Here is a 26,946-nt window from a genome sequence, read left to right as displayed (position 1 = left end):
ATATATATATATATATATATATATATATATATATATATATATATATACAAACATTTGATTTTAAAACTTTGAATTCCAGATTCATTCCTTTCCTCCCTTGTCACCCACCCTTACTGGGAAAATAAGCAATTCAGTATAGGTTGTACACGCGTAACTATGCAAACATTTCCATAGTGGATATATTGTAAAAGACTGACTATATTTCCCTCCGTCCTATCCCACTTCCCACTTGTTCTATTCTCTACTTTGATCCTGTCCCTTTTCAAAAGTGGGTGCTTCCAACTTCCCTCCCCCCCAGTCTGCCCTCCCTTCCATCATCCCCCCTCTCAACCCCTTGCCCCCTACTCTCCTGTAGGGTGAGATACCCTATTTAGCGTGTATTTCATTCCCTCACTAAGCCAAATTCAATGAGAATAAGGTTGACCCATTCCCCGTTGCCTTCCTGTTCTTCCCCTCCATTGTAACTATTTTCCCTTGCCTCTTCTATATGAGATAGTTTATCCCATTCTGTCTCTCCCCATCTCCTCTCATTATATTCCTCTTAATTTCACCTTTTAAGTATCATCCCTTCCTGTTAAATTGGTCCTGTGCCTCTATCTATGTATACCTGTAAACATATATACACACATTCACATATGTATTCATATGCCCATATACCCTCCTATATAGACATATATATGTATATATATATATATATACATATATATATATTCCCTTCAACTTTTTTCATACTGATAAAAGTTTCATCAGTTACAATTATCATTTTTCCATGTAGGAATGTAAATAGTTCAACTTTGATAAGTTTCTTATGATTTATTTTCCCTGTTTACCTTCTCATGCTTCTCTTGCTTCTTGTATCTGAATGTCAAATTTTCCATTCAACTCTGGTTTTTTCATTGAGCTAAATATTATTTTCAAGGTGAAGGTGCTAAAGTTGCAGAATTATCTTACATAAAACTATACCTAGGACTGATAACAGTGGCTTTGTCCCAGGACAAGAAATTTAGTCTATTATTAGCATTTATGATCCTCTAAGTAAGAATGCAAGGATATGGTATGGTGGTGGGGTGAGGATGTAACCATGGTCAGGTTGAGCCAAAAACATGACAATGATGGAGTTCGTATTTCAATAATCTGGGAGTCAGTAGAACTTAGTTTCCTGCTCTGACAGTAAATGAGGGTCTGTATCTTCCTCTGTAAACTGAAGGGATTGAACAATGTAGTGCCTAATATCTCCTCCAACTTGGATGGTATGAGATTTGAGCTCCATCTTAGCTCAGTCTAGAATTCAGAAGGAGTTGCTTGACCATTGAATGAGACACTTACCCTTTCTGATAGTTCAGTTTCTAGGTCATCACCTCTGGGTCATCAAAGCATGATGAGAATATGTAGGAGGAAGATGGGAGTTGCTTTCAAGAACTCTTTGATTCCCCTCCATCTCATCAAGCTTCTTGTATGCTAATTATTCTTAATATTGAGATCATAGATTGAAACTTGGAGGGACCTTCGAGGTCATCTAATATAACTCTGGTTTTATACATAAGAAAACCATGTCATCAAGATCTCATTGGTAATAAATGGCACACCCATGGTTTGAATTCAGGTCTTATGTCACCTGCTGTTTCCCTATTAAGGCTGATTTAAATAGGAAGATACCTAATGGTCCTCTTTCCCTGGCTGGGGATGAATAGGGATGATCTTTCTCTACAGAAAGGGCCTCGTGGTCACTTGTGTTCTTTGTCTTCCTCTACAGAGTGGTGCTCTAGTATTGACCCAAACCTAAGGGTGACTTTAATTCCTAAGATTCAGACAGGACAATGTTGATATACCACAGTGGTTCATTGTTACCTCTAGGATCAAAGATAAAATCCACTCATCAAATTTCAAAGCCCATCATAACTTGCCTCATTTCTATCTTTCCAGTCTTCTTATGCCTTCCCTCACTCCATGTAGTCTGTGATCCAGTGACAATACCCTCCTTGCTGGTCCTTTGACCATCTCCAGACTCTGTGACCTTTCACTGGCTGTCCTTCATATATAGAGTGTTCTCCCTCTTCATCTCTGCTCCTTGGATTCCCTGGTTTCCTTCAATACAACTTAATTTCCATCTTTTATAAGAGGCCTTTTCCTCTCCTTTGATAATATCTTCACCCTGAGACTATCCTCATTTTATACCTCATAGATCTTATTTGTACATACTTACTTGAATGTTGTTCCCCACATTAGGCTCTAATCTCTTTGGTAGCAAGGACTTTTTTTTGCCTTTTTTTGTGTCCCTAGTATTTAGTCCAGTGCCTAGAATATAGTAGGTTATTAGTAAAAGCTTAATTGCTTGATTTAGGCTGATTTTCCTTGGGTATGGTTTCTGATACTTGCTCTAGGTTAAAAAAAATCTTAGTTACAGCTGGGTTCTTACATATAAAATGTTGTGATGTTTGTATCATCCACAATGATACAGAGGAACAACAGGGTACAGGTAGTGGTAGAGGGTCTTTAAACCACATAGAGTAGTAAGGAGGAGACATCGCAAGGGAAGGGACAAGATCACCAACACTCTGGCATCTAAATTCTCTGAGGGCTTAGAGAATTTAATGCTACCATATTTTGATACATGCCTATGTCTATCATAGCAAAGAATCCACCACATAACATAATAAGCAGGAAAGTGTTTGGATGAGATCAACTGGGAGAGTGAAGGGCCTTGAATTCACATTATATAAGTGTCATCTGAAGGAACTGGGCATGTTTAACCTGAAGAATATTCAAGGCTATGATAGCCATGTGCAAGTGTTGCAAGGGTTGACTTAAGGAGGGCAGATTCAGCTTTTTCTGTTTGGTCTCAGAGGACAGAGCCAGGAGCATTGGGTAAAAGTTGCAAAGAAGAAAATTTAGGCTTGCAAATACCGTGTTTCCCCAATAATAAGACCTATCCCGAAAATAAGCCCTCCCCTTACTGTGTAAGATTCCTCTAAAATAAGCCCTCCCCCGAAAATAAGCCCTATTGAGATTGCTACTGTAGTGAAGGTGATCCCCTGTGCTACACGCTACATTACGGTACTCTCTGAATGCACCGTTACCCCCCAGGGTGAAACGCACACCGCACTCCGAGCTGCATCCAATCAGAGCTGCAGCAGTGAGCGCGTCATCCTGTTCTTCCCCAGTGATTTGCTTATTGAATAAAGGTACATTTTTTTGTTCACATTTACCTGTTTATTAAAATTGCTGTCAATGTTCATTAAAATAAGCCCTCCCCTGAAAATAAGCCCTCTTGTGTTTTTCTGTCCAAAAAAATTAATAAGACAGTGTCTTATTATCGGGGAAACATGGTAATAATTAAATTATACAATTTCCTAGCCATTAGAGCTGTCCAAAATTGGAACAGGTGCTCAAGAGGTGGTGACCTCCACCTACTGGAAATCTTCATGCACAGGTTGAATGACACCCAATGGGTTATAATAGTGATTTCTTCTAATGTATGAATTGGACTAGGTGACCACTGAGGTTCTTCCCAATTGTCCTATTCTGTATCTCTATGATTTTGTGAATAGATAATAATAGAATAAACTCTAGCTTATTCTTGAGAGCCATTAAAAGGTAGGAGAGAGACAGAAAAAATAAAAATCTTTGGTAAACTGAATAAGATCAAATAAAAACACCATCCTCAGGGTAGGCTGATGTTTAAGATGCTCTGTTCACCAAATAATCACATCAACAGGCAGAACTTAATTAGTTTGGAACTTGTCCTCTTGTTCCCAGGGCAAGTTCTCTAATGCCTGTCTCAGATTCTGAGTTGGAATTCTCCCTGGGAAGGTGATTTGAGGTCCTTGAAACCCCCTGCGTTGCAGGCTGCCTGGGTTTCCAAGGCTCTACTGAGCAGGCTTAATTAGGAAGGCTTATGTCCTTGAGGTTTGTTGAATGTCTCTGGTGGGGTTGAGGGGCACTGAGTTTCACATTATGTCAAATCTTTTGTTGCTTTATATCCTAAGGACAAGGAAGCCACATAATGAATTAAATTTACTTTGGAGTAAAGGCTTACCACCCTCCTGGTGACAGCCTATTAGCCCTAGAACCTAGCAGTGTCAATCCAATGCAATTCAGTAAACATGTATTAAATGCCTTCTGTGGGTTAGGCACTATGTTAAGCACCAACGATACAGGTTGATGCTGTTGTTATTCATCCTTGTTCTCAAGGAGGACCAATGATGTCATGAGGACGATGTCTTGACTTGCATATGAATTGGGTTTTAGTGAGGCAGAGCTATGCAAAGTCATGAGTCTCACTCTCTCCTCCAGAGTCATCAAAGTCCAATGGCAAGATAAGAGTCAAGACAACTGAAGATGGCCCCACTAGGGATATGACTAATAGAAAGAAAGATAGTCCCTGCCCTTTAGGAGCTTACAATCTAAAGAGGAGAAACACACAAAAGGAGGCAAAAAAAATCAGGGTTGGGGGTGAGGATAGGGGGTGGACATGAGGGCTTCTCTTGGAAACCAGTCAGAGCATCAGATACAAAGTAGAGGAAGCTGAAAGTTCAGTTTCTGCCCTCTATACAGGAAAGCACTGGGAAGAGTTTGATACTCCTTCCTCCAATCAGAGGGGAGAGGAGGCTGAGGGAGGTTAAAGAATGAGTCAGCAGGGTGGTGGTGAATTTAGAAGTGATGGGCTTTTCCTGGGAGGGGTATGTTGTTCTGTGGAGTCGAATCTCCCAGGTCAACCAATCATGGTTTGGCATGGAGAGGCATGACGAGAAATAACAGCAAGAACAATAAAAATAATAATAAACAATAAAAACCTGATTAGAACCAGAGGACCTGAGATAAAATCCTTCCTCTGTCATTATCTTGCACTTAATGACTTTGCATAGTTTTGTATCGATTAACTTCATATTAATGCTATATATATATGTATATATATATATGCACACACACACACACACACATATATATATATATATATATATATATATATATACATACATACATTTTGTCTCCTCAGAATATAAGCTCCTTGAGAGTGGGGATTGGTTTTTTTTTTGTTCTTTTATCCCCAGTGCCTGCCATTGTGCTTTTATTGATAAGATGTGATAACTGAATGCTTGCTGATTGAATGATTGATTAATTGATATGTGTGACCAAGTTACAACATCATTAGGACTTAGGTTTTTGTCTGTAAAATGATGAACTAAATGGCCTCTGAAGTCTTTTCTACACCTAAATCTATGATCCAATTATATAAGGATTTTAGCATATCTGAGCTTTTCTCATGTATAAAATGGGGTTAAATACTACTTGCACTACCTAATTCATAGGATTGCTATTGGGTCTAAATGAAAGAAGTAAAGTAAAAGAAAAGTAAACCACTTTGTACAGGTTCAGTCCAGTAATGTTGCATAATTGCCTCTGTAAAATGTCTGTACATTGTTACACAAATGTAAATTGTTAATAAGGATAGGGATTGGGGGTCAGCTAGGTAGCATAGTGGGTAAAGCACCAGCCCTGGACTCAGGAAGACCTGAGTTCAAATGCAGTCTCAGACATTTGACACACTTGTTAACTGTGTGACCTTGGGCAAGTCACTAAACCCCACTTGCCCTGCCTTCCCCCTCCAAAAAAAAATGCAAGTAGACAGTGGTTAAGTGACTTGCCCAGGATCACACAGCTAGTTAGTGTGTGAACAAGGATATGAACTCAGGTCTTGCTGCTAACCCTTGTACCACCGAGCTGCCTCTAGGGTAGCACTCAGGACAAACAACTGAACAGCAATTTATTTCTAAAAAAACAGTTGTTGCATGTATGGAGGATGGTCCTTCATGTGTTAATTTTCCAGGCACCTTCTCACATGGCACTCTGGACTATTTCTTGCCATAGGGGAAGGTCTTTCCAGAGTAACTTGTGACAGCTAGATAAGGGGGGTAAAAAAATCAAATTAAAATAAATATCTTGCAGGCCCTGGGGACCATATGACTTTCATTAAATACCAGCTGGAAACCTACTAAAAGAAGAGGGGTTGCTCAAAGGATGCTTCATATTCAGAAAAGGAAAATAAAATGACAGATGAATTCCCAAAATAATAATAATAAAGTAGGGCAATGATGACACCTTTTTTTTTGGGAAAAAGTGCTTACCACTATTTGGGTTGTTTGCTTTCCCAAGATACAAAGACACTATACTCATTTCTTGTTCCCACTGGGTTTGTATGAATCCCCACTGACACAGCGGTACTGACAAGCTACTTTGCAATGGAATAAAGGAATGTTTTGACTTCATTTAGAAGTTAGTATTGTTTCCCAATCCTTTTCAAGTAGTCCATTTGGGGGGACTCAAACGCCCTTGTGCCATTTAAAATGTTGTATTGCTTGTGTTTGTATTTGAATTATTCAACTTATTTAACTAAAGTTGATCATTTTCCATTTTGAAATATACATTTAAGTAGAAAGTCCAATATTTGCTGCTTTTTCTCTAGTACATTTTTTGTTTGAGTTCTGACTCATGAATTTCTCCTCTGTCTATTATACGCTTTTCACAAGAATATAAATATATATAAAAATAAGTGTTTTAAGATGGCCAACATTACCAGCTTAGTAGAACACATCTGCTTAACTACAAATACCTTATGCAGTACAGCTTTTCCTATTCTTACTGGGACTTTTAAAAATCAATGACAACAATGATTCATATATGGAAATGATCTGTTAGGAAGTGATATCTTGCAGTGGGAAACATAACAATTACATGATAGTAGTGATGATAGGAGGTTCTCAAAAGGCTCATTTCAAAGCTAAAACAATTTAAAATAATTTCTTACCTTGATTAGAACCAACAAAAATATGCTTCCTATGAAGAACACACACACTTCTTCAGAGGCTATGTTTTTGATAGCACAAAGAAAAGTCAAGATTTTGAGTCTTTACAGTTGACTTGTTCACTGTAGACAATTCTTTAAGCCAAAAAAACTATAAGAGAAAAAATATGTATATTTATTAGGCAATATTGATATCACTATATTTCTAATTCTAAGGGTAAGCAAGTTAATGCTATGCTAAGCAAATTTTCACTTTGATTGGTCTTTATTGCTATAGTGTAAGGGCCTGACAGTATTGGAACCTTGTAGTGTTACTGAGGTTTTGCAGGAATGGATATCATGCTATTCTAGAACCCATCAACAACTGAAACAATGATGTGGGGAAATTATGTTTTAAGCCCTTCACATTAGAAAACATTCTTTTGATATTGAAGGGAGTGATTTATTGACAGACAAATGGGTAATTCTGGGCACTCAAGAAAAGCAGGAGTGGGTAGGAAATTTTGGCTGAAATGACATTCTCCTGTGTAAAGTGCTTGCCACTCTACTTAAGTATGGGAAAATCAATTAAAAAGGAAAAAAAATCTACACAGGTGACAATGTCCTTTGTTACCTTATTTCCCTAGGCATGGTCATACTTTTTCAGTTTGTCACATTATTATTTACTAATGTGATAGAATTGAGAAAAATGATTATTTCCTCTCTTGTATTAATAACTAATTACTGAATTGGACCAAGATTTTTCCTCTTTTCTACTTCCTCATTCAAAAATCAACTAGTGTGGGAAGTCTTGCTCAAAGACTTACCCAAGTTGAAATCTAATCAAAAGACAGTAAAAGAAAATTTAAGTTTAGGCTAATAAGTGGATTTCTGTTCATCATGTTTGCTCAGATAGGTCTGGGAAAATGCTGACTCTCCCTTTTGTCAGACAGGTGATATGGATATTGTTGTCTCTTTGACCAAGACTTGAGTGATCCAAGTCACATACTCCCAAGACCCTCATTGTAATATAGTGCACCTTGTGTTACAATATTCATTCTCTGTCATTAATTGTTAGCCAGAGTTGATTGCTACCTTCAGGAATATCTACTCTTCCAAGAGCATATAAAATGTGAGCCCACTGCCATGAGGGGTCTTTGGCATTTGAGAGTGCCACTGACCTCTTCTTATTAATAACATGTTAGTTTTACTAATAGAATGATTAAATTACCCAGAAATTATATCTTTCAAACTTTTTAAGCATCACAAATGTTAGACCTTAGGGATCATCTAGTCTAATCCCATCATGTTACAGTCAAGTCCAAGATCCCATAGCCAGTTACTAATATTCTTGCCCATATTGAATCCTAGGCACCCTGGCTCATATTCGAAGATATTTTCCAACCATGCCAGGTATTCTTTTAATAACCTTTCTAAGGAGGATTCCTATGAGGCCTTCAAGAGCTCTTCTACACAAAAAGCACACCCAAGGTACTTTTAGTAACATATATTTTAGCTGTCTCAAATTACTATCTAAAAATACAGGTTAAAACAAAGCATGGCCTTTACTTAGTAAGATATTAAAATATGAGGTGTTATCCATTTTCTGAAGCAAGATGGTTGGATTTGGCTGCTGTTCAAGGAGAAGACCTGCTTCTTAAATTTTAAGAATGACAATTTTAATATAGTATTTGTAGTTAAGAAATGCTTTATTCCCTGTGCATTCAGGTACTGAATTCATTCCTTGTGGGAAAAATCTCACAGAGCCCATGCATGTTCATTGACCATATATCAGATTCTCAGAAAGCCAAACATGAATTCTGGTTTACATTTTAAAAAGATCAGCCAGCTTTCATAACATACACATTCACTGGAAACTTCTTTAGGTCAAGATGATTTTGTTAACTTGTAGCTATTCAAGTCATTCATAATTAGCTGCTGGTTGGATTATATAGAATATTTGTACTAAAAAATCATAAAGGACTGTTAAAGAGAATTTCTCTTTTACTCAGTTGGAAGACAGTGATCTACAGTGAGTCAGTCAGTGAAGAAACTTGTATTAAGTGCCATATACTATGCTAAGGGCTGGGGGTATAAAGCAAGGTAAAAGACAGTCCATGCTCTCATGGAGCTTACAGTCTAATGGGGGAGACAACATACAAATAACCATATACAAACAAGTTACAGAGCAGATGAATTGATGAGGTAGGTACCATGCTAAATTCAAGGAAACACTAATGAGGAAGAAGACTGTGTAAATGACTCCTATAATTCATGCCTGCCCCAAACATTTGGCCGGAATAATCCAGGTAATCTTCCTCCAGTATACTACCTCCACAAATTTCTACTCTGTTGTTTCATCATGGCATGGGATTGAGCCTGGGTTCTCAAGGCTATGCCATCAGGGCACTGTCTCTGCCTTGTCCAGTCCATAATATTTATTGGCTTTGAGAATATCCTGGTTACAGACTAAGTCTCCCATCTGAGAATAGCATAGCTAAGTAAGAAGGGATACATCACTATTATGCTGGCTACTGGGTGGCGAATTCTTTGGCCAAGATATTGAAAAAAAGACAAATATAAAATGGTGCTCAGTTCCGCATGGCTCATTCTGCTTTCACAATGACAATGGAGGATGGTCAGAAAGGGTAGCAAAAGATGCAAAGTAGAAAAGAGGAGAGATCATTGGAAACAACCAAACAGTCAAATGACTTAACATAGTAAATGACTTTGCAAACCTTGTAGTGTGAGATATTATTCTCAAAAAAAATTTATTTAAATTACAAATAGATTCTCTGTAAGATTCCTAGTATGATGAAATAGAGAGAACAGTGGATTTGGAGTAAAAATACTTGTATGTAAATCTTGGTTCTATTATTTATTTCCTCTGTGATTATGTACAAGTCTCTTAACCCTTAGTTTTTTGGTCTGTCAGATGGGGATATTGGCCCAGATGGTTGATTTTTAATGCTTTTTAAGCTTTCCTGATATAATCCTAAATAGAATCTCTCTGCACAATTTCATTCATAAAAATTCAATGCATGTGCAAATTTTTAGAAGTATGCCTACTATATAAAACGAGATGAACCTGCAATGTATTATTGTTCTTATGTCCCAGCTGGTGGTTTTATAAGTGTGAAGAACTCCTTGGTGTGGAAGCTCATTTCACTAATATAGACCGACAACTTATCTGTAATTTATAATCTTAGAGAGCTGCCTGGGGAACACTGAGAAGTCAAGTGACTTGTTCATGACCAGGCATTCAAAGTGCAACACGGGCAGAATTTGAACATGGGTCTTTCTGACATCAAGGTTAGCCCTCTACCTACTATTGGAGGGGGAAGGGCAAGGCAATTGGGGTTAAGTGACTTGCCCAAGGTCACATGGCTAGTAAGTGTTATGTGTCAGAGGCTGGATTTGAACTCAGGTCCTCCTGACTCCAGGATCGGTACTGTATTCACTGAGCCACCTAATGGCCCCCAGTATATAGTCTTAAGATTACTCAAAATCTACCTGGCCTTGGTATGTATATGACATGCATACATACCATCAATGCTGCTAATTGAATGGAGATCACTTTAATCCAAAGATATTCATTTGCTACAGAAGAATGCAAGATAGAAATGGTACATACTCTAGGACATTAGAAAGCCATGCATAGAACTATTCCCTTCAGTCATTGAACTGAAAAACGAATTAAACATACTTGTAAGCAATGAGACTTCTGGCTCCTCTAAAGTCATTAGGGCCCATTACAATGTTCATTCTTGCAATCAGAGAATGATGGAAGCTGGAAGGGGCCTTAGAGATCCCATCTTTCATCTCCCTCAGTTCATTTGCATGGAAGAAGTCACACACTGTGTCTAACACATCTTTTCCCTAATGCTACCCAGCATCAAGCAAGGTGTCTGGGGGCATTAGAAACTTGTTTCCTGTGACTCAAAGATTATAGGTGAATTAAGTTTTTATTAAACATAATTATTAAACATAATTGTTTGGCATCTGTGAAATTGAACATGTTTTCAATGTGACTAGGTTGGCTACCCTGAATATAAATTTAAAATCGTTTGTTCTGACCCCTCTTTAAAAAATATTGAAAAGGTGCATTAAAACAGGCTCAAAATAAGAGTTTGAGTGGTATAGTAGAAAGGGCAGTGGGTCTGGAATCAAGAGTATCTGGGTTCAAATTGCACCCCAGAAGTTTACTAGCTGTGTGACTCAGAAAGTCTCTTAATTGCTTGGGGCCTCAGTTTCCTCATCTGTAAGATGAAGGGGTGTAGACTCAGTGATCTCTAAGAGCCTTTCTAACTCTGAATCTGTGATCTTAAGACAAAATAACCAAAAAATTAAATGAATTTGGATTTTAAAAAATCTGATGAGAGGTATGACCTTGCTCAACATTACAAAACAGGCTTAAGTTTTAGTAGACTATCTGGAAGTGGGGATGGAGATGGGGAGTTAAAGAAGATAGTGTTTACAGATGTTTAAATGTCAAATTCTCATTCCAGAGTATTAAAACTTGCTTTAGTTCAGTCTAAGTTCTTTCATCCTAAGATTTTCAATAGGCAGATTGCTATTAGTTCCTCTTCTACCTCAAATATTCTTAAAGCACTTTTTTTTTCTGGATCTCTCTTTTGTACCCACCTCATCCTCTCTTGTACTGACCTGGTGTCCACCCCTCCCCCTCTCACTTTAGACTATAACCTCCTTGATGGCAGGAATTATGCTGATTAAAAAAAAACAACTACATATTCACAGTACTTAGCACAATGTTTAGTATATAATACTAAATTGTTTTTTAAACAAATAGTATAACTAAAAATTGAGATACTTCTAATTACATGACTTTTGGGCATATTACTGAAAACTATGAGATATAAGTTTGCTATATCTGAAGTCAGGAAACTGGGTTCAAATCCCACTTCTTACATTCTATGTGACCTTGGGCAGATTATGAACCTCCATGAAGTTCATATTTCTCAGTTTTAAATAGACAAGGTTGGATTAGATGAGCCCCTTCTAGCTCTAAATTGATGATTCTAAGACAATAATACAACCATTTAAGAAAAAGAGGAATTACTACAAATGTGATTTTCAGAGGTAGAAATCATATAGAAGGCAAAGGGACACATTTTATGCAGTGGGTTCCCTTTCTCATTGTGTTTCTTTAGGACTTTTTGCTCCTTACTTGCCCTCATGTTGGGGGTAGGGGTCATAATTCCCTTTGCTCCTCACCCTGAACCCTGTATTACCCACAAGAGGTCTGTAGCCCTGGTCATGTCAATGTCCCCTCCCCTCCGCTGGTAAGATCACATACCCATCTTTGTCTCTTCTTTTCCTCCATGGAAATTTCCAGTTTATCAGCTAATTTACATCACTTTGCCAATGACAAGAGGAATCGGTCATGTAAGGAAGACCCTGTCTCACCTATAAAACATTCTGCTTCCCCAGACAGTACTGTGGGACAATCCAGATAGATTTGCACCAAACTTGGAGCAGAATGAAAGCCTAAGTGATTAGTTTGGACTTTGGACATGGGTATAGAGGGAAACTCTCAAATGATTAGGAATCTCCCTTATTCTCTCTTATTGAGCTTCAAGATTACCTTATCAGGGGCGGCCAGGTAGCACAGCGAGTAAGAGCACAGGCTCCAGTGTTGGGATGACCTGGAGATCAAATCCTGGGCTCAGACACTTAGCACCCATCCAGAAACACCTGGCCGTGTAACCTTGAGCAAGTTACTTAACCCCAATTGCTTAGGGGTGGCCAGGTGGCTCAGCGAGTAAGAGCACCAGTTCCAGTGTTGGGATGACCTGGATCAAATCCGGGCTCAGATACTCAGCACCACACCCAGAAATAACTGGCTGTGTAACCTTGAGCAAATTACTTAACCCCGATTGCTTAAAAAAAAAAAAAAGATTACCTTATCAAAGGCCTAGACCTTCTCTGCTGGTTAAATAATGGATATCTCTGCCTTCTCTGAAGATTCAGTTGTATCCTTATCTATTGGGTAAATATGATTTCAATATACTTTGATTGTTCTTTCCTTGCTAGTCTCCATGCCCCTAGTTTTCTGAGGTTAGCTCACTTGACCTTCCTTTGTGTGAGTTAAAATGTACTATATAGAGATCAATTGCTTTTTTTGTATTATTAGCTAACTTGCTTCTTTTTTGGAAATCTCTAAGGTGTCAACTTAGTACTAGAAACGAGGTTATTTAGTTCAACTCTCCCAAGTTATACAGATGAGGGAACTGAGAATCAGAGAACTGAAGTGACTTGTCACAGGTCACTGGTTTTAAGTGACTGAGCTAGGATTTCAGTCCTGGTCCTCTGATTCTACGGATAATGCTCCTTCCTATGGTACCAAACTGACTCTTCCCTCAAAAAGCAGTAAAAGCATACTGGGACCCATAGTTAAAAGTCTATTATAAACCTGAAATTAATCAAATACTTAAATGGATGTGATTTTACTAACTCAATAGTTCCCTTCAACCATGCAGATGGCAATCCATCCATGTCTGTCCATTCTGGATGACGCTCTCCCATGTCCTTAAAAAAGTTCCCCGAAGGTAGTCCATCCATAGTTCTAGAGGCCTCCCTCACTTTCTCCTTTCCAACATTATGAGAGTACCAGTGCAACGCTCTCACCATCCACTTGTCATCTCTACTCTTGACACAAGGCCAGCCTATCTTCTCTTCTTGTCTTTATCCTTTATCTTGGCTTTTCTTCCCCATTTAATAGTATTTTATTTTTTTTCTAATTACATGTAAAGATAGTTTTCAAAATTTGCTTTTATAAGATTTTGAGTTCCAAATTTTTTCTCCCTCCCCTCCCCCCCAAGATGGCAAGCAATCTGATATGTATATATGTACATATATGTACACTTGTATTAAATATTTCCACATTAGTCAGGTGTGAAAGAAGAATCAAAACAAAAAGGAAAAAACATGAGAAAGAAAAAACAACAAAAAAAAGAGAAAAGAGTATGCTTTGATCTTCAGTCAGATTCCATAGTTCTTTCTCTGAATGTGAACAGCATTTTCCATCAGGAGTCTTTTGGACTTGTGTTAGATCATTGTATTGCTGAGAAGAGCCAAGTCAGTCAGAGTTGATCATTGGACAATGGTACTGTTCTGTGTATAATGTTCTTCTGGTTCTGCTCACTTCACTCAGCATCAGTTCATGTAAATCATATGACTCCTCTGCTATAATGATGATTACAGAAGCAGTTCCAGAGTCAAACAACTCTGAAAACTTCCCCTTTGAGCTGTTATCAGTCATTTATACCTCTGTGTAACAAGTATAATAAGTGGCCTATTGGGATACCATCTAGGTTAATGTGGGGAAGGTGATCATCTGACTAGATCAAGGGGTAAGAGATGTACAGCCCAAGTGCTACACCAGCACCTATAGAGTAGAAAACAACCCCAAGAAAGGTTTTTGATATATTAGATCAAGCCTCTGAAAGAGAATCTTTGGGGTAACATGGAGAAGAATTACATCAAGTCATAGATGGCTTGTGATCTACATTGATAATAATATTGGAAGAATTTTACATAAGGTTTTAATATTTGTAAAGCATTTTACATCTGTGATATGGTGAATAAAGAACTCTCTGTGAAGTCAGAAAGAAAGATCTAGGTTCAAGTTCTTCTCGTGATGCATATAGGCTATGTGACTTTGGGAAAGCCACTTAACTGCTCAATGCTCTAGGTAACTGTCCAAGGGGCAGAGATGGTACCAACCAGCATTAGTAGAAGGAATTTCCTCATGTGGGAATATCCTATACTAATGAAATCATAGGTCTAGATCCAATCCCTGTTCCTTACACATATCATCTCATTTGATTCTCAGACCCACACTGTAATGAAGGCACCATTGTAATCCCCATTTTGTAAATGAGGAAATGGAGATAATTATGTGAAGTTTTATAAACTTCACATTTAATAGTGTAGCTAGGCCCTCCATAAATGCAAAGGCTCATAGAAGCTATCTGATTTGTCCAGGGATACATAGCTTAATAAAATGTCTAACGTAGTCTCTAAATTTAGGTCTTCCTTACTCCAAGTCCAGCAATCAAACCATATCCTGTTTCCATCCTAGTCCCCCAGCCATTATTGAGGAGAGAAATAATTGTGGAAAGAGGCCCCACCTTTCTCATCACCACCACAAAATGCTGACTAATTGCCACCAACAGGCAGACAGACAGGATCCTTGGGAGTTGCAATATCTCCCATATCACCATTTCTGCTTCTAACCTATCCCTTACAGCTATTATCTGGGGAAGCAACTTCTGTGGAAAAAGACACAGTCATCTCCACCAATAGCTAATCAGCTGCCACACACAGGATCATAATAAGCCAACATAGCTGAAGCAGAAAGGCACCCTGAGGGACAGACAGGAGGCAGAATGAACCAGGTGAGTCAAACTACCACCACCACCTTAACTACCATTTCCTTTTAGACTCTGATGAAGGCAGCCTAGAATCCTCAAACCAAGAGCCCTGGGATTAGTGACATTTAATAAAGACATTAAAGAAAAGTTATAACCATCTGCTTTATGCTGCACCCTAAGGAGCATGGGAGTCTTTCATCTGACTGCAGGTGAAACCTTTAGTATGTGTTGTCTCTTCCTTTGAAATGTACAGGAGCTCTCTTGCTTTCCTATCTGTATTCTTAGCATTTCGCATCATGCTCTGTACATAGTAAGTGCCTAATAAATATTTCATTCATTCATTCATTTGTCCCAAGCTACCACTAAACCCAAGAAACGCACAATAATGAGATCACAGATCTGAAATGAAGGCTATGTGGGCAAGTTTTTGTGGGGTTGGAAGGGAAGAGGAAAGAAAGTTTCTGAAAGGAAAGATCATTTTAAAAATCCCAAATAAAACTACTTGTTTTATTATTCAATTTTGGTTGGTCCTAAAAAGGTTAAACTGTATTGAAAGATGAGCTCTTACTGCAAATGCCCTACCTTCTATGCTACCACTAAGGGGCTTGATTCTCAAATCTTTGGGATACCGCCTTTTCCCTTAGTTATATTACCTTGCCTCATTATCACTTTTTGAGTGCTACACACACTTGAGCAATTTTGCCTGAATGTAAAAAATACTGCTAATAAGCACTAGGCTATATGAGAATTCAACTACACATTGGTAGGCAGTTATATATACACATATGGGGGTGTGTTTCATGGGTTGTTCTGTCTGAAGAATCATCTCCTTGGGCTCAGGGTACTGATGAGTTTTTCTTCACTTGAGTTCAGCTAGGCCTTGGATGGTAAACACTTGTCTGTTGCCTGTACTGTATCAGAAGCCTTTCTAGCTTTGTAAGTAATTGTACTCTATTGGTACAGTCTTTGAGAGCCCAGGGTCACACTCACTCCATTAGACATTAGAGTAAGACTAGAGGAGACAGTTATTACAATCTTCTATCAATGGATAGAATTCAATTTTGTCCTGCTTAGGACAAAATCTTCCTTAGGGTTTATTTAGCAAACCCCTGGCTCCAGAGAAATTCACATTCTCTCTCTAATCACTGTCTGCTTCTACCACTAATGTAAGATGTGTTCTCTTCCTTCACACAGTTAAAAACAATTCTATTTTGATCTTTGATTTCAACTACTAGCTCCATTTTAAACTTTGCCTGACTTTCTCCCATTCTCAGGTCCCAGTATCACTCTGTTTTCTGTTTCTCCTATACATCTATTAATAGCCAACCCTTACCTTTTTGTAGTTAAGGCTTAAGTTAGTTAGGCTTTGTAGTTCTGAATACATAATATTTTAATATGGAAACCCTAAAGGTACTAGTGTGATTGTCGAGAATTAGAGAATCTTAGAACTGGAAGAACCCTTGGAGATCATCTAGTCTAAGATTCCACTTATCTGAAGGTCCTTTGACAGCATATCTTGGGATCATGGGAAGATACTCACCTCTGCACAGATGTAAAAAAAAGCCCAGCAAGATCAAGATTATTGGTAAGAGGAAAAAAGTAAAAAGTAGACAAGCTCTTCTATTAGAGGAAATTGACAGAATAAAGGTCAAAGGACCATTGATGTCTTCTTAGGGGATAATGATGCTTTTGTGAAAACCAGAACTACTTCTGAAAGCAATTGTAATGAAGTAAAGAGCAAGCTAGCCCAAACAACAGTTCAAGAAAATTGGAAAAAGCATGGCACTTAACCCATGGCTTTCTGAACTTCAAAGACTCAACGGATTGCTTGTTCAATATTCATTCAACAAATATTTAGCACGTATCGGGCACTGAGCTAGGCACTTCAGGGAACATAAATAAGAAAATGCATTATTGTTCTTACCTTCATGGAGCTAGTAAGGAAATGAACTGGACCTATAACTATCCTCCCATATGAAGAAACACTCTCTACCAATGCTGGTTGGTACCTTCTTTGAAATTTATAGATTCAGAGAGTAGCCTAGGGCACCAAACTTAATTTTAATGCATGAAGAGGACAGACACAAGAGATATTCTGGTGGTAGAAATGGCAAGAGTTGGATTGGCTCTCTGTTCACATGTACGAGGGAGAGAGAGAAGTCAAAGGAGAGTGCTATAAGCATGAGTAACTGACTGGAGGATAATGGGGTTATTGGCAGGAATAGGAAAGTCAGGAGGAAGGTCAGTTTTGAGAGGAAAGATGAGTTCAGTTTTGGACATATTGTGTTTCAGATGCTCATGACCTTTTGTTAATGTCTGGACTTAGGATTTTTGAGTTATTAGGCAGGATTTGAATTCAGATCTTCCTAACTCAAAAACTGATCTGATTTTTATTCTTCGTTTTTTCCCTTAATCCACAAAATCACTGTACCTCTCATGACATGTGAAAATATCCAGGGTCCATTTGGCAACACTGATCTAGAGCTTAAGAGAGAAATGAGGGATACACACACACACACCCCTACCTGTATGTATTTGAGAATCAGCTGCACTGAGGTGATAGCTGAAACCAGGGAAATGATGATGATCACATAGCAGGTGAATACAAAGAGAAAAGCGAGCTGATCCTAGAACTCAAAGTTACATGAGCATTTAAGGTGGCAGAAATAATGTGAAGGGTCAGGGAAAGAATCAAAGAAGGAATGGGTCTGAACGGTTGAGCTGAAACAGGGAAGTAAGATGCCTTGGAAGCCAAGAGAAGACATAAAGGAGAAGGTTGTACAGCATCTAATGCATCAGAAACCAGAGAAGCAAACACTGAATTTTGTGATTAGAAGATCACTGGTGATATCTGAGATAGTAGTTTCCACAGAAAAGTAGTGGAAACCAGATTGTATGGGGTTTAGATATGAACAGGGAGGTAAGGAAGCGTAGACGGAGAGTGGGGACTATTTTTTTTCAAGAAGTTAAGTTTTGAAGATAAATATGTAAGTAAATGAATAGTAAATAACAATAGCATATGTATCCAGTGCTTTAATAAAAGGTTTATAAAGCACTACCTTCACACCAGTTCTGTGAGATAGGCAGTGCAATGATGATTCCCATTTTACAGTGGAGGATTCTGAGACTCAGTCAAGTGATTCACAGATGGAAACATGGCTAACAGAGTGGAGAAGTCCAAGCTGTTGTTGGGTTTTTTAGGATGGTGACATCTGAGCATGTTCATAGCTAGAAGGGAAAGAGTCATTGCAGTGGAAGAAACTGCAGTTCCAAGGGAAAGCAGGGATGAATGTGAGCAAGGTTCTAGAAGCAGGGAGGGACAGACTCATGGATATAATGAGGGATAAAAGCTGGAAATAGGGAGGCTTCTGAGATGGGGGGGGGAGGATAGATGAAGATTTGGAGAAATTCTAAGGTAGAAGGGAGTTAAGTTGAAAAAGTTTAAGTCGTATTAGTTCCATCTCTGTAAAGGAGGCAAAGTCTTCTGCAGAAATTGGGGCATTTGGGATGGAGGATATGGTCATAGATCTACATCTGGAAAGAACAGTCCTCAGAGTCAAATCCCCCAATTTCGTAGATGAGGAAACTGTGTCCTAGGAAGGGAAAGTGACTTGCCCCAGGTCACTTAGGCAGTAAGTTCTGTCTAGACCTAGGAAGTAAGGTTCATTGGATTGATTGTGAGCTCCTTGAGGGCAGGGATGGTCTTTTGTCTCCTTTTGTATCCCCAGTGCTTAGCACAGTGCCAGGCACATAGTAAGCCATTAATAAATGCTTAGTGATCTTATTGATTGATTGATCAGAGGTGGGATTTGAACCTGGGTCCTCCAACTCCAGTATACTTTCCATTGTACCATGACTATGACCTATAAATTCATATGTGTGTATACACAATGTATATATAATATGTGTATGTATTAATATATATGTATATACACATGTATATATGTACAACATACCCATGTGGTGGTGCATACCATGTTTCCCCGATAACAAGACACTGTCATTAATTTTTTTGGAAAGAAAAACACCAGAGGGCTTATTTTCAGGGGAGGGCTTATGTTGTCCTGCCTCAGCTCTCCTCCGTGGCACTGCTCTCAATGGTGCCAGCAAGCAAATCACTGGGGAAGGGGGACGGTGCATACAGAGGGTACCATAATGTAGCGTGTAGCGCAGGGGATCACCTTCACTACAGTAGCAATCTCAATAGGGCTTATTTTTGGGGGAGGGCTTATTTTAGAGGAATCTTACACAGTAAGGGGAGGGCTAATTTTCAGGATAGGTCTTATTATCAGGGAAACACGGTATATGCAACACATGTACTGTGTACAGGCATACATGTGTATTGTATATGGGTATATATTTATGTGCATATATTTATATGTGAATATACACACATAAATTTATATATTTGCACATATGTGTGTATACATACACATTGCATCCTGTTTTATGAGACATAGAGTACTTTAATAAGAGGAGCAAAAAATCATTCTCTAAAATCATCTCCACATAAGAAGATGCCTTGCCTCTAGTGGAAAAAGAATAAACACATACAGAAAATCCTGAAATAAGTAGCTGGTTTTATTGTAGGTCTTTCTGGTTAAAAAAGGCACTTTTCCAAAAATAAGAAAAATTGCCTTTTCCTGGAAGCATCATTGACTCAAGCTGAATAGAAGAGTACGGAGAGTTGCTGATGATGTACTTGAGTGTATAAACAAAGGCAGGACTGTCCTTAACTGTTTAACAATGTGGTAGTCCTCATTTTATTTAGCTTAATTTTAATTTATTTTATTTTTAATTTATGGAATAAGACAAGTATTTCCATAACATAATATAGTAAAAAAAAAAGATAATTAGTAATGAAACTGCAAGTCTACTATGTACAACTTGGTATTCCTTTAAAATACAGAATAGAGTTATCATGTAATTTTTTCCTATTTTTTTTTCTTTTTGGATGGCAATTGGGGTTAAGTGACTTGCCCAAGGTCACAAGCTAGTTTTTGTGTTAAGTGTCTGAGGCTGGATTTGACCTCAGGTCCTCCTGACTCCAGGGCCGGTGCCCTATTCACTGCACCACCTAGCTGTCTCAATTTTTTTTTCCATTTTAAAGGTATAAGTACGACCCAGTCTATTTGAAATGTTAAGGAATAAGTATTGTTTGACAAGGTGCCCTTGGAGAGGTGTTGTCCCTTTATGATATATTAAAGTAACTATTGAGATAATAGATGGCTGGTTTTTCTCCATACAGGATGAGAAACTTCCATTAAGAGGTCTATATATCTATAATGATAGCATCCATAGGGATTCAGAGCTTAATCTTTGTTCATCCTTTAACAATTGTCTGACACTGATGTGGGGGGTGGGAGGGTGGACACAAGATTGAGTCTGGAAGACATTTTATTTACAATAGTTAGGAAACTATTGGTCGTATTGTAGAACTAAAAAACTTTAGATGTACTATAATACTTTAATTGGGTACATTAGTCAAGAACCATGAAAAGAATCAAACTGTTTGAGAATCACAGATGCTACCTCTTTGAATTGTCAATCATTATTCCTCCTTCTCCCCCCAAAAGTTTTTTTTTCTCCTTGTAAAACTTTTCTTTCATGCCAGACTTCGTAAATTCCTCCCATGTAACTCCTGTGACACCTGTATCTTTTAGGGTCCCATCTACTCACTGTTTGCAGTCTGACCAATAACATTAATAGCTAACAATTCTATAGTGCTTTAAAGTTTGTGACTCATTGTTTGAGGAAGGTATTGTTATTATCCACATTTTACAAATGAGGAAACTAAGGTGAGATAGACTGAGTGACTTGTCTTGGGTCATACAACTGAAGACAGGATTTGAATTTAGGTCTGCCTGACTCCAAGTCCAACATTATCCACTGCACCACTTAGGTAATTATTAATTTGATTCAGCTGCATAAGCATTGGATTTTAGGATCCATCAGGGGCTTTTCCTCTAATCTTTTAGTTTATTGTGGTGGTGAGGCCATAGGTGCAAGTGGATGCTGTTTGGTGTTCTGATCCTATAATTAGAACTACTGAGATCTGATGGGTTGAATAAAAGCTTCAAAAGTGAATTTATTACTAGGCCTTTGCTGGTTGTGTATATTTCATTTTTTCCTACTGCATCACAGAAGGCACTATGCTCTATGAGCAAAGCAGAATTTCAGTAGCTCAAAAGAAACGTGAGATGTGCAAATTCTGAGACGTCTCCACTCCAAATGTTCATATGGATTACTCATGCTTGACATGTGGTGAGCCTTCCAAACTCCTATTGGTCTGATCAGCTACAGTTGGACACACTGTGCATTGGCCCTGACATAGTGATGTTATTTTAGTCCTCTTCGAGTCTGAAGGACAACCATATTTCATTTAGCATTTCTTACAATAAAAACTGTGAAATCATTAAGAAAAGTGTACATTGTGATATAACTGCACATTTGTTATAAACTAAGATGTTATATATAGCTGAGTGATCTTAGATAAGTGTGCTCTTCAGTGTCTTCATAAGTGTGGAGAACAGCTTGTTCAGTCTTGTTATCTCCTAACAGAATTATGACAATCAGAGGTGATAAAAAGCAGAGATTTAAAATTGGGAGGAACCTTAGAAGGCACTTAGCCTGACTTCCTCCTTGTTCACTTGTCTTGAGTTACACAAGCAATAAATAACAAAGGTAAGGTTTAATGATTTCAATCAGGGGCCAGATTTCTGTCTGGTATGTTGTAGAGGGGATGCTTTTTCAAGGAGAGTTTTGATTATATGGTCAATAAGATTTCTTTTAAGTTTGAAATTTTGTGGTGCAGTTCTGGAGTTGGAGTCAGGAAGACCTGAGTTCAGATCCAGTCTCAGACACTTACTAGTTGTGTGATCCTGGGCAAGTCACTTAACCCTGTCTGCCTCAGGGTCATCATCTGTAAAATGAGCTGGAGAAGGATATGTCAAACCATATGAGTATCTTTGCCAAGAAAACCCCAAATGGAGCCATGAAGAGTTGGACATGACTGAAACAACTGAACAACCACCACTTATGGGTGGTTTAGACATTTATATACTGTACAGCAGGGGACTGGACAAGATTCTCTTTTTACAATATCAAAGGATCATAGATCTGAAGCTGGAAGGCAGTTCAGGGGACATCTAATTCAACCCCCTTATTTTAAAGAAGAGGAAATTGAAGCTCAGGTCACACAAGGAATAAACATCAGATGTAGGATTTGAACTTAGGTCCTCTAACACTAGAAGTAGTACTCACAGAATCACAGATTTAGAACTTGGAAAGATCTAAGAGATCATCAACCTCCTCATCTGACAGATGAGAAAACTGAGGCAAAGCAATTTAAATGACTTTTCCAGGGACACACAGTCTGTAAATGTCTGATGCAAAATTTGAACTCAGGTCTTTCTGACTCCAGATTCAATACTCTATTCGTTTTACTATCTAAAGGCTCCTAAAAAATTGTTCACAGTGTCATTTAAAAGTTGAATGGTTTGTCTGGGGGCTACTGAGATGTTCATTACTAAAGATCTTGAAGATTTTCAAGCTTAATGACTCTGAACAGAAGAATTTTGGGCATAGCAGTTCCTACTACCTGCCTGGACCCTGCAGCCATCATTAAGGGGAGCAATCACTGTAGAATAAGGACCCCCTTTCTTGAATACCAACCACGCCAACTACTGATCATCGACCTCTCACTGGCAGGTAAACCCAAGAGCTCTGGAGTACCCCTTAGACCACTGATCCTGTTTCCAGTCCAGCCCCACAGTCAGTATCCAGGGAAACAGCCCCCACATAGATATGACTTGGCAACTATTCCTGCAGGTGATACAGCCACAACTACTGAAGATCCAGAAAAGAAATCTCTTGTCACCAAATTCTTTGGCACTGTCAAATAGGTGAACATCAGAAACAGATACGATTTTAACAGTGGGGACATTAAAGAATAGGAAATATTACCTGCTTTGCATTTCATCCTAAGGAACATGAAATCTTTTCATCTGATTTGCAGCTTAAATCTTCTCTGTGTAATTGCCTCCACCATCTGAATGTGAGCTCTTTGAAAGCAAGACATTCCTTTCCTATTTGTATCCCTAGCACTTAGTACTGGGGTCGTTTTGCACATAGTATGTACTTCGCACATAGTAAGCAATCATGCTAGGATATAGGTTCCATTCTAATAGTTCTGAGGTCCTTTCCAATTTTTAGATTTGCTGATTTAATTACCTCCAATGTAATGTTTCCTCTGCATGTGGTATGAAAGCTGTGGCATCTTCTCCATGGCTGCAATCCCCATACTGATGATGGTACAACAACTCATGTTATTTGTCTACATTTGCATTCATCTGTCCTTAAATCTCTGAAGATAATGCAATACACATAATTTTGTGGTCAATACATTTGTTCCTCTTCCATGTTGTCGAATGCTATTTGAAGGTGCAGCTTGATTTTGGAAAGAGGCAATATAATTTGCTTTAAGTGAGGTAGGAAAAGCAAATTGAGTCCCCTCTGATGGACTCATTTTGTATTCTCAGCTCAGTGACCCCAGTGGTCTGAAAAAGAGGGTTTTCTAAGTCTTAGTGCAGTTTTAACCTATTTAGGCTTAGAATTGCAGTAGGACTTTTGGGACAGTATATTTCAGATAAGAGGGAGAAAAGAGAAAAGAACAAGCATTTTCTAAAATTTGCAAAATGTATTTCAAAATGCTTTCATTCATTTATTCCAAACATTTGCTTCCAGGGCATCTTAGGGCTCACAGAATTCTAGTACAACTCCTTCATTTTCAGGATGAGAGAACATATTTATTTCAGCAGAAAAATCAATCACTCTAGAAAAAGGTTGTAAATAATCATGGCATGATTCAATCTCTCTATATGAGATGCTTCATATGTGAAGTTGTAGTCAGAAATTCATACCCATATGAGGGCTTCCCTTTTTATACACCATTCAAAGAAAGTATATTAGTGGTGCCACTGATTCAACAGAGTCAAATATGACCCTTTATATTTAGCATTATGCAAATTATACAATGACATTTATTTTTTCCATGTAGCCCTTCACATACTTCACATACTCATGTATATGTGAGAATGGGTTGGGAAAGTGAAAAAAAATCATGTCATTTGGGGAAAGCTGCCGACCCCTAAATATTCTGGCCATTTCCTCCAGTGCTCTGATGAGGAAGACCAGGTAACAGGCAATAGAAAAGATAAAAGCATCTTAGAATGCAGAAAGCAATGTCCCTTACAAGTACGGCAATATTGGATTGTCTTTCAATACCTAAGTTCCTGTTAGTTCCACTTCAGTGCTCCGTCATGGTGTAGAGGTGATGCCATTTTTGAAGGCTATATAACAGACAGATTTTACTAACCCAGAAAAGCTTGAGGTATAGGTGGGTAAAAGAGACTGTGTTTCTCAAATGAGGGAAAGGCCAGGATAGAGAAGGGCCATCATTCACCATTACACTGGTCACCAGGTGGTGCATTTTTAGGGCCATAGATACTAACGAAACCACCTACTTACTGAGGCTTGGAAAGATAATTATGACACTGATAAACCCCTTCTCCCTTTTTTTTTATTGCAGGGCAGGGTGGCAGCATGACTTAATAACTTAGGCACTGGCTTTTGAGTCAAGAAGACCTGGGGCCAAATCCTGTCTCAGTGCAACCTTAGGCAAGTGACATGTCACTGTACCTCAGTTTCCTCATCTGTAAAATGGACTCAAAATGGGTCTGTACATTCCTTCCAATTCTAAATCTATGATTGTATGATAAGTGCATACACACACACACAAAACAATACAATTACAAATATGTCATAAATGACAAGCTACACTTCCGATCAAACTTCTTTTCATTTGCTTGCCTTACTTCAACTGCAGTGCTGGTTGTCACTAACCAGTACCCAGACAAGTCGCAGTCTTAACTTCTGCTCTGATGCCTTCTTTCTGACCCAGTTCCATCACTTCTCTGCCCAGTTATCTCCACTACCAAGGTCAAATCCTCTTGCCTCAAATCTTATTGAGGCATGGATGTAATACTGGATATTAGACTCTTCCTGTGTCTGGGGCTTTTAATCAGATCAATTTCTGTATCTTCTCTTTTGCAGTCCTGGAGGCTACCATGATCACTCCTAGATTTGAGTCTAAGTGTATTTCCTGACCCCTCCATCCTTTATTCTATGCAAAAATACCTTAAATCCCTTTTGGAAGGAGACAACATACACATTCCAAATAACCGAAATCTTAAATGAATGCTTAAATATTGAATTACATGTATATTCATTATTAATCTATAATATTTACCCATCCATTCATCCACCCATGTATCTAGTCACTGAAAGTTAGCTCAGCTTTCACAAGGAAAACTGAATGTTCAGTAACTAAGGAGGAGCTGCCAACAAAGAAACACATGCCATTCTAGGGTCCAGGCAGATGGCACAGCTGTCTGGGTACACTGACCGCATTCCAGACCAGTGCTTTTCAGACATTTGGGTACCCTTCCTCACCCTTTCTAGGTTCTTTCCCCTCACCATGCTCTGGTTGCTCTTTGGAGAACTGGAGACTTTTCCCCCTGCCCCTCCACGGTGTATTGCCCCCATCGTCTTTACCCCACGGAGCATTTCCCCTGGAAGGCAAGCAGCCTGAATCTCAGACTCTGGGCCAGGGGGAAAGGGCAGCTATGCCCAGGGGAGTGGCGCCCAGCTCACCTGGCGGACCAGAGGGTTTCGAATCCCAGGGTGTCTTCAGCCAGCTCCTGGCTTCATGGTGAGCGCTTAGCCAGCTGCGGGAGGGATAGTGGGGGCTCCCGAAGGCTAGCCCCAGCTCTCCTCTTTCGTCCCCTTTTCTCCTCTCTGAAAAGAGATAGAGGAAGAAAAGCTCCGCTTCTCACAACTCCTGTCGACTCTTCTGGGAAAATGTTAAGCCTTCTCTTCTCCCGTCTCGCTCCTGGAATCCAGTAATCCTGGGACTAGAGGGTAGGGAGGAACCCGGGTAGAGTCAGAGGACAGAGAGACCCTTCCCAATCCTTCCCAGCTGAGATCACTCTGCGTGGAGCGGAGCACGCCTGGCAGCAGGGGGCTAGGCTCCTGCAAGTCTCTGCTTGGTTCTTAGTGTGGCGAGGATGAGGAGAAGAAGGAAGGGGAGGAGGGCGGAAAGGAGGAGTCCTTCAAACCCACCTCGCAGGTAGCAGCAATTCAGTCCAGGCAGCTAGGAAGGGAGAAAGAGGTGGAGGGAATAAGAGGGTCCCAAAAGAGGGTGGAAGAGAACGGGGGTTCTGGACTTCGGGGTTACTCAAGCTCCTCCAGTTTTCAGGATGCAAAAGGAGGACTCCCACCCCCCCCAAACCCCCCCCCCCCAAAAACAAACAAACAAACCCAAAACCAAACTCTTGAGCGGTGCGCGACCTCCTGGGCTCCCAGGTGCCGACACTAGAGGGCAGCGATTTCCACTGTATAAGTCCTAAAGCGGGCAGGCTGGGGCGCAGATAGGATCGACCACAAGGGTAAAGATAAGGCTAGGGTTAGGGATCGAGATAGGGATGGATGAGTTGGGCTCCTCCTCTCTCCCTCTTCCAACCCTGGCTTTGGACTGCGGAGACGAGGATTGCTCAGAACTGGTTGCTTAAGGAATGCTTTTCTTTTTCTTGTTAAAGAACTGAAGAGGAGGAAAAAGGATAGGACTGAGGATGGAGAAATAGAAAGAGGGGAGGCATAAGGGGAGGGAATAGAGGGACACTTTGCAGCTTCTAGAGGCTCCTGGCATAG

The 26,946-nt window shown here is 39.2% G+C and overlaps 1 protein-coding gene across 1 annotated transcript in view; it reads right to left on the bottom strand.

Annotated features, from left to right (window-relative positions):
- HTR1E (5-hydroxytryptamine receptor 1E) overlaps positions 1-26,343 on the bottom strand; it is a 90,982-nt gene extending 64,639 nt beyond the window's left edge. Inside the window, exons 1-2 of the mRNA XM_069065101.1 lie at positions 25,891-26,343; positions 6,806-6,953 (exon numbers count right to left, since the gene is read on the bottom strand). The gene's annotated coding sequence lies outside the window, so the exon portion shown is untranslated. The remainder of the gene's footprint in view (positions 1-6,805; positions 6,954-25,890) is intronic.
- Positions 26,344-26,946: the final 603 nt, after the last annotated feature.

The sequence above is a fragment of the Petaurus breviceps genome, unplaced genomic scaffold (assembly GCF_028583685.1).
Source record: "Petaurus breviceps papuanus isolate PSGF00001 unplaced genomic scaffold, PetGlider_PUasm1.0 90667, whole genome shotgun sequence".
Lineage (NCBI taxonomy): Eukaryota > Metazoa > Chordata > Mammalia > Diprotodontia > Petauridae > Petaurus > Petaurus breviceps.
This window is presented reverse-complemented; position numbering and strand designations above follow the sequence as displayed.